The sequence below is a fragment of the Arachis duranensis genome, chromosome 4 (genome assembly GCF_000817695.3).
Source record: "Arachis duranensis cultivar V14167 chromosome 4, aradu.V14167.gnm2.J7QH, whole genome shotgun sequence".
Taxonomy (NCBI): domain Eukaryota; kingdom Viridiplantae; phylum Streptophyta; class Magnoliopsida; order Fabales; family Fabaceae; genus Arachis; species Arachis duranensis.
In genome coordinates, this window is record NC_029775.3 from 33,889,574 (window position 1) to 33,898,547 (window position 8,974).

General features: G+C 36.3%; 1 non-coding gene across 1 annotated transcript; it reads right to left on the reverse strand.

The window, feature by feature from the left end:
* Positions 1-8,655: 8,655 nt before the first annotated feature.
* LOC127747135 (small nucleolar RNA R71) lies at positions 8,656-8,759 on the reverse strand. The gene has a single exon (XR_008008939.1). It is a non-coding gene; the product is annotated as a small nucleolar RNA R71 (small nucleolar RNA).
* Between the last annotated feature and the right edge of the window lie 215 nt (positions 8,760-8,974).

The window sequence follows — 8,974 nt, forward strand, 5'->3', positions numbered from 1 at the left end:
TTTTGAGTTTAGTAGGTTAATTTGCATGTGGGTCATGAAAATTTTGAATGTTTGAAGGTTTGGGGTTGAGATTTTGATTGAACTAAGGCTTGGTACCTTAGAATTTGAAGAAAATTTTTTAGGAAATTGGACATCTGTGCGTGCGCACACAACTTGTACTTTCTGCGTCATGTGCGTGCGCACCGACTTGTGTGCACGCACACTAAAGGTTATGCTCTCTGCTCGCAGCACCAGCACAGCTTGTGCGTGGGCGCTCCCCTGTTTTTCCTTGACCTGTGCGTGCACACCTGCTTGTGCGGGCGCACACACTCTTCTTTTCGCGCTTTCTGTGCGGCCGCACAGGCTTGTGCGTCCGCACACCAACTTGCACTCCCTCTGCTGGGAGCGTTGACACAACTTGTGCGCATGAATCCCTTCTCTTTTTGCTTTTGTGTGTGCGCACGGACCTGTGTGCGCACGCACACATGACTCTTTTTAAAAAAAATTTTTGCCTTTCTGTGCGTGGGCACGCACCTAAATAAGGCCTCTGCTCGCGGCATTAGCACGCATAGTGTGAATGCACAATTTTACAATTTTGCCCACTGACGCGTATGCGTCACATCGTATTTTCTCCCTTCCACGCGTACACATCCATCACGCGTATACGTCGATTCACTTTTTCGAACACACCACGTGCACGCGTCACCGACGCGCACGCGTGGGTCCCTCCTCTATTTCATACTATTCCTTTCTTCTCTTTTCTCTACTTCATTTCTTCCCTTCTTTTCTATTCTCCTCTTTTCTTTCCCTTTTATCCTATTTTCTGCTTGTTCTTGCTCATTTTGTTTGCATTTCATTTTTTATTTTGGTAATTATATTAGTTTTAGTTTAGTTGCTTGTTAATTGAATAAGTTGCAAGTGTTTGTTTGATGTTAATCGGGTTGCTTGTTGCTTAAAATTTTACACCAATGTACTTATACTTTGCCTTAATTTACTAGTATCTAGTAGGTTCGAATACTCATGTTTTGATTGTACCACTAGGACAAATTATATAAGTGCATTGAATTAAGTGATTTGAGTTAAAATTACTTGTTCATCATGATTTTCATATCAAATTCATCACATGTCCGGTACTTATTCCTTGTTAATGCTTTGCATTTGTTTGAGTGACTTAACTTGATTTTTATCAAGCTTATCACTTTTTGTAACAAGTACCTTTCCATGTGACTTTTTCATTATGTTTCATGATGAATAAGGGGTTTCCATTCATTATTGGATTGGTTATTATTGATTGTGCCATTTTCTATTACTTTTGCGCTTTCAGTTGCACAATTTCAATATCCAATATCTCAAATACTTAATTCACTTTAGTTGTGGTAGTTGCCTAAGTTTACTTGTCCTTAATTAATGCTCATCTATCGCTCGCATCTTAGGCCATTTAATTGAGGAACTCATGCTTACTTTTTTATTGTGTGGATCTCTTTTTTCTTTAACTGGACGTGGTGTGTGTTCTAACCGCACGCATAATTGGAATATACACATGGCTAATTTTTATGATGCCACACCATTATACAAACTTCCTCAATTAAATATTCGTTTGTTTTCCTTTTTCTCTAAACATATAATGTATTTGCTCCTTCCTTTACCCTTTTTGTGCTACTTGCCCTATTATTCCTAATTATACCTTATTCATTCTTTTTGAGGATGAGACATAAAGGCAAGGAGTTGGGAGAGGAGAAGGACGCCGAGGACGGAGATGCCGAAAATGCTTTGGACTTGGCAATCTCCATGCAACCCGGAGCCCCGGAGCCCGCCAGCTGAAGGTGGAGCCTTTTAGAGCACCTCTTCACCCCCGGTTTAAGTGCATGCACGGAGGACCGTGCAATATTTAAGTGTGAGGGAGGATCCGCAAATTTGGGGCGTAAATTCTCTCTTTCTTAACACTTGCATTAATTTCTTATTTTGATAGTTATATTTTTGTGAATATTTGTTATTATTTTACTATATTATACTTTGCTTGGTTTGCTTGTACATAGCTTAGCTTGTTTATTGTTTTATTTTAGTAAATATTTGTATTTGCATTTGCATGGTAGAGTAAATAAGTTTAGTAAAACTACAAAGAATTTTCAAGAAATTCCTTTTTGGGCATTCCATTGATTAGATTTGAAAACTTGTTTTTGGACTTACTTGAAGTATCTTTTTATGGAACATAGAAAAGAGCTTGAATAAATACCAAGTGAGATTTGAGCTTTAATTGTGTAGTTGCACATTTTCAATCACAATTTTTGTTCTTGTGTGTTATACTCCTTTTATGATTATAATCTTAGATTTGCTTTAGTCTATATGTCCTATATTTGATGTTTTGAATTGCGTTTAGTATGATTGAGGCTATTTTTGAAATTAAGCCCACAAACCTATATGACCAACCCTTCCATCTACCTTTGTAAACCACTTTTGAGCCTTTAATTCCCCTTTGTTCTAATTTTAAGCACATCATTCACCCTAAGTGAAAAACCATTAATATCCTTGAATTGTATCTTTGATTAGCTTGGGTTGAGTGTGTGTGTTAATCAAGTGTGAGGGGAATTTGTGGGAAACAATGGTAGAAAGTTATTTTGGGTGTTCATTGAGAATATTTGGAAAAATGGGTAAACACTCATGAATTCATTACTTGGAACATGTGCATCTCTCTTATATGATAAAAGAAAAATTTTGATGTGCATACTATCTTAAAAAAATTATAATGTAAATAAGAGATGCATATGTGGTTGAATTAAAAAGAAGCATGCATGAGTGAATGTGAAAAAGGGATAAATGGGTAGTTAGGTTGTTTTCTTTTGTGTATATAGGATGATATAGGATTAGGTGGGATACATGAGCTAATCAAAGATCCAATCTATTAGCCCACTTAACCATATTAATCCTATCCTTGCCGTAGCCTCATTACAACCCACAAAAAACCTCATGATATTTGCATTCATTCATCAAATATTAGTTGATTGTTAGACGACTGGCAAATATTTGAAGACCATGATTAAAGGAGGATTGAGTGATTAAGCCCTAAACATTGAGCGACTAGAGTGTAGACACATTCGTTGAGGGGTTCGATCGCTCAGTTCTATGATTCCATTGCTTACCTTGTATCTTCTTGCGAGTTGTTGAAATGAATTTGAAAATTTCAAATAAAATCTTTGGACATTGATCATATTGATATATTTGCTTAGTCTTGGCCCTAAGGTTTGCTTTGGATTGATTGAGATTCTCTTGATTGTTTTTACCAAACACAATAGGGACCATATTGTAGATATAGGTAGATAACATTTAGTATAGTTGCATACATATAAGTAGTTGCATTAAGTAAATCGTTTACCCCTTCATTCATCTCCTTTGGTTGTGTTTAGCACAAGGACATGCTATTGTTTAAGTGTGCGGGAATTGATGAATCCCTATTTGACGATATATTTTGGATTGATTTGAGTGGATTTCATCACATAAACCCACATTTATTTATCTAAACAGCATGCTTTTGAGATTTCTTCCTAAAATGTGCTTAAAAGTGAAAACATGCTCTTTTGTGCTTAATTTAGTCAATTTTTATTCACTTTAATCACAATTGGTGCCTTGATGTATTTGTTAAGTGATTTTAGGTTTCCAAGGCAAGTATGGGTTGAAGAAGTGGAGAAAAGAGCATGCAAAATGGAAGAAACCATGAAGAAATGGAGTTTGGACATTCTAGCATCCATGCGTGCGCATAGGCAACGTGTGTGCGCGCACAAGGGCGAGCACGCCGACGCGTACGGGTGACCCACGCGTACGCGTGAATGGATTTTTGCCAGGTGACGCGTACGCGTGACCCAAATCACTTGAGGTTATTAATGCAAATCGTTGGGGGCGAATTCTGGGCCTCCAAAACCCAGTCCAACTCATTTTCTGAAGCTATTTGAGGCCAAAGTGAAGAGGAATAAAGGGGGCAATTAGGTTTAGGATTTCTATGTTTTTGCTTTAGGTTTCTAGAGAGAGAAACTCCCCCTCTCTCTAGAATTAGGGTTTGTTAGTTTAATTTATCTTTAATTTCTGTCTTTAATTCTTGTTTTAATGTAGTTTCATTTATGTTTCCATGCTTTATTGTCTTAGTTCTCTTAGTTCTTCTATTAATTTCTCTTTTATGTCATTTTTCATTTTATGAACACTTTTGTTAATTTTAATTTCAATTAATGTAATTTATGTTTTATATTTATTTAATGCTTCTTTTAGTTGTTTTTATCATTTCTTGCTTTTGGTAGTTAGACTTTATTTATAATGCAATTTAATATTATTTTATTTTCATGCACACCAAGTGTTTGATGAAATGCTTCATAGTTTTTCCTCACTCTTGGCTTGAATTTGATAACTTTGGTGATCCTTAAGTTATTAATGTCCATTCTTGTTTGATACATTAGAGTAGTTAGTTGATTTGGTTTTTCTTGACTCTAAGTGACCCAATAGTGTTGACTTAGGACTTAGGGATTGGAACAATGCCTATTTGTCATATCCTCGATGTTAGGATAGACTAAGTAGGATTTATTCTTCATAATCATCATGTGTTTGTGGTCAATGGCTAGGATAGGTAACCTTAGCTCTCAACTACTTGCCAAGAGTTTTCTTGCATTTAAAATTTTCCCTTTTCTTGCTTTACTTGCTTTGACTTTTATTGCGTTGACTTTTAATTCCTTGCATACTTGTTTAATTTCTTGCTATTTACATTCCTTTTCTTCTCATGCCATCAAATCCCCATTTCTCCCATAGTCAATAATATGGCACTTAATTACAACTCCTAGGGAAGAACGACCCGAGGTTTAATTACTCTCGGTTATTTTAATATGAATTTAACATTTGATCATGAGAGTTCATTGTTGGTTTAGACTATGCTACTAACGAATTAGTTCTTGTCTTGATTGATTCTAAACCGGCAATAATTCTCTTTGTCATCGTTCTCCAATGAAATTGCAATCGGCTGTACAAGTATTGGCTTTGAGAGATTGGGGTTTTGATAGCAATAAACGAGAAATTAAATAACAAAAAAGTAAATGACAAGCGAAGAGCAAAAGACAAAGGGAATAAACTAAAAGCAATTAAGGCAAAGGAAAGGAAATTCAATCCTAAAAGGGTTCTTGGCAAGGGTTGAGAGTCAAGGATCACTATCCTTGTCATTGACCATAAACATAGCAATTATGAAGAGTTAATCCCATTTAGTCAATCCCTAAACATCGGAGAAAGTCAAATAGGCATAATTGATCTTAATCTACAAATCCTAACCAACTCACTAATTAGACTTAGTAAAAGGATAGCATTAGTGGAAACAAAATTAACTAACAACCATAAATCACCAATCAATATTGGATATCAATGACTTAAGGTCACGTAAGTCCTCAATTTCAAATCAAGAAGGAAAATCTACTATATAACTAGTCCAAATATTTTATGAAATACTTGGTTTACATAAAAGTAAAACATGACAAATTGTAAAAATTAGTAAAATTTATAGCTTACGAAAGTAAGAAAAACAATATCGATAACTCAATTAAGCATTAATAAAACATAAAATATAAAATTACATTAAAAGTAAACCAAAATCCAACAAGAGTTCATAAAACTAAAATTGACAAAATAAAGAAACTAACAAGAAAAATTAAGGAAATTAAGACAATATAACAAGAAAATATAAAGAAAACTAAACTAAAACAAGATTAAAACCTAAATCTAAGGAGAAATTAAACTAAGAAACCCAAAATTCTAGAGAGAAGTTGGAGCTTCTCTCTCTAGAATTCTACCTAAAATATGATACTACACTACTACTACACTACTTGGTTCATCCCCCTTGAATTCTTGCTTTAAATGCTTCAGACATGAGTTGGATTGGACCTGAAATGGGTTAGAAATTGTAAGCCACGTGTTCTTTTAAGTGAATTACATGTTGCTAGTCATGCGTATGAACAATCTATGCGTACACATAAATTGGAAAAAATGCGTATGCACAACCCATGCGTATGCACAACCTGACATATTTTCAAAACTCAATTTTTTCATGAATCCTCCACTTTTGCAGGCTTTTTCTCCATCTTTCCAAATCATTTTTTCCTTCTAAATCTGAAATCACTCAACAAATATATCAAGGCATCGAATGAGAGAGAAGTGAATTAAATTTTTGACAATTTAATGGTCTAAAAAGAGCTTTTCTAACACTAAAACGAAGCAGATTCCACACTACTAGAAAATTATTTATTACAGATGAATTTTTAAGACAGAATTTTATTGTCAAAAACACCGACGAATTTTTGTCGGTAAAAGAATAGAAAATTTTCTCAAAAATTTACTGACAGATTAGATTTATAATTTGTCAATAATTCTGTTGATAATTGATGAGCGAATAATTTATACGCTTTTTGGCATTGTTTTTAGGTAGTTTTTAGTAGGATCTAGCTACTTTTAGGGATGTTTTCATTGGTTTTTATGCTAAATTCACATTTCTGGACTTTATTATGAGTTTGTGTATTTTTCTATGATTTCAGGTATTTTCTGGCTGAAATTGAGGGACCTGAGCAAAACTCTGATAAAAGGCTGACAAAGGACTGCTGATGCTGTTGGATTCTGACCTCCCTGCACTCGAAATAGATTTTCTGGAGCTACAGAACTCCACATGGCACGCTCTTAATGGCTTTGGAAAGTAGACATCCAGAGCTTTCCAGCAATATATAATCATCCATACTTTATTCAAGATTAGACGATGTAAACTGGCACTCAACGCCAGTTCCATGCTGCATTCTAGAGTCAAACGCCAGAAACACATCACGAACCAGAGTTAAATACCAAAAATACGTTACAACTTGGCGTTCAACTCCAAAAGAAGCCTCTGCACGTGTAAAGCTTAAGCTCAGCCCAAGCACACACCAAGTGGGCCCCGGAAGTGGATTTCTGCATCAATTACTTACTTCTGTAAACCCTAGTAGCTAGTCTAGTATAAATAGGACATTTTATTATTGTATTAGACATCTTGGATTGTATTTTTGATCCTGTGATCACGTTTTGGGGGCTGGCCATTCGGCCATGCCTGGACCACCATCACTTATGTATTTTCAACAGTGGAGTTTCTACATATCATAGATTAAGGGTGTGGAGCTCTGCTCTACCTCGAGTTTTAATGCAATTACTACTATTTTCTATTCAATTCAGATTATTCCTGTTCTAAGATATTCGTTGCATTTCACCATGATGAATGTGATGATCTGTCACACTCATCAGCATTCTCACCTATGAACGCGTGACTGACAACCACCTCCATTCTACCTTAGACCGGATGCATATCTCTTAGATTCCTTAATCAGAATCTTTGTGGTATAAGCTAGAATTGATGGCAGCATTCATGAGAATCCGGAAAGTCTAAACCTTGTCTATGGTATTCCGAGTAGGATTCAGGGATTGAATGACTGTGACAAGCTTTAAACTCGCGATTGTTGGGCGTGATGACAAACGCAAAAGAATCAAGGGATTCTATTCCAGCATGATCGAGAACCGACAGATGATTAGCGGTGCTGTGACAGAGCATTTGGACCATTTTCACTGAGAGGATGGGATGTAACCATTGACAATGGTGATGCCCTACATACAGCTTGCCATGGAAAGGAGTAGGAAGGATTGGATGAAGGCAGTAGGAAAACAGAGATTCAAAAGGAGCACAGCATCTTCATACGCCTATCTAAAACTCCCACCAATGATTTACATAAGTATTTCTATCTTTATTTTCTGTTTATTTAATATTATTTTCGAAAACTCCATAACCATATATTATCCGCCTAACTGAGAATTTCAAGATGACCATAGCTTGCTTCATACCAACAATCTCCATGGGATCGACCCTTACTCATGTAAGGTTTATTACTTGGACGACCCAGTGCACTTGCTGGTTAGTTGTGCGAGGTTGTGAAGAAAGTGCTGAGTTATAAACGCGCATACCAAGTTGAATGCCATTATTAGAGATCACAATTTTGTGCACCAAGTTTTTGGCGCCGTTGCCGGGGATTGTTCGAGTTTGGACAACTGACGGTTCATCTTGTTGCTCATATTAGAGGATTCCTCTTCCTTTTCTGTTCTCTTCTTTCTCATATGAGTAGGAACAAGGAAAAAGGCATTCTTGTTGAAGCTGATCCTGAACCTGAAAGGACTCTGAAGAGGAAACTAAGAGAAGCTAAACTACAATAATCCAGAGACAACCTTACTGAAATTTTCGAACAAGAAAAGGATATGGCAGCCAAACCCAACAACAATAATGCAAGGAGGATGCTTGGTGATTATACTACACCTACTTCCAAGTTTGATGGAAGAAGCATCTCAATTCCTGCCATTGGAGCAAAAAATTTTGAGCTGAAACCTCAACTAGTTGCTCTAATGCAACAAAATTGCAAGTTTCATGGACTTTCATCAGAAGATCCCTACCAGTTTTTAACTGAGTTCTTACAGATCTGTGAGACTGTTAAGACTAATGGAGTAGATCCTGAAGTCTATAGGCTCATGCTTTTCCCTTTTGCTGTAAGAGACAGAGCTAGAATCTGGTTAGACTCACAACCTAAAGATAGCCTGGACTCTTGGGAGAATCTGGTCACGGCTTTCTTGGATAAATTCTTTCCTCCTCAAAAGCTGAGCAAGCTTAGAGTGGATGTTCAGACCTTTAAGCAAAAAGATGGTGAATCCCTCTATGAAGCTTGGGAAAGATACAAGCAGATGACCAAAAAGTGTCCTTCTAACATGTTTTCAGAGTGGATCATGATAGATATATTCTATTATGGTCTGTCTAAGTTCTCTAAGATGTCACTGGACCATTCTGCAGGTGGATCCATTCACCTAAAGAAAACGCCTGTAGAAGCTCAGGAACTTATTGAAATGGTTGCAAATAACCAATTTATGTACACTTCTGAGAGGAATTCCGTGAATAATGAGACACCTCAGAGGAAGGGAGTTCTTG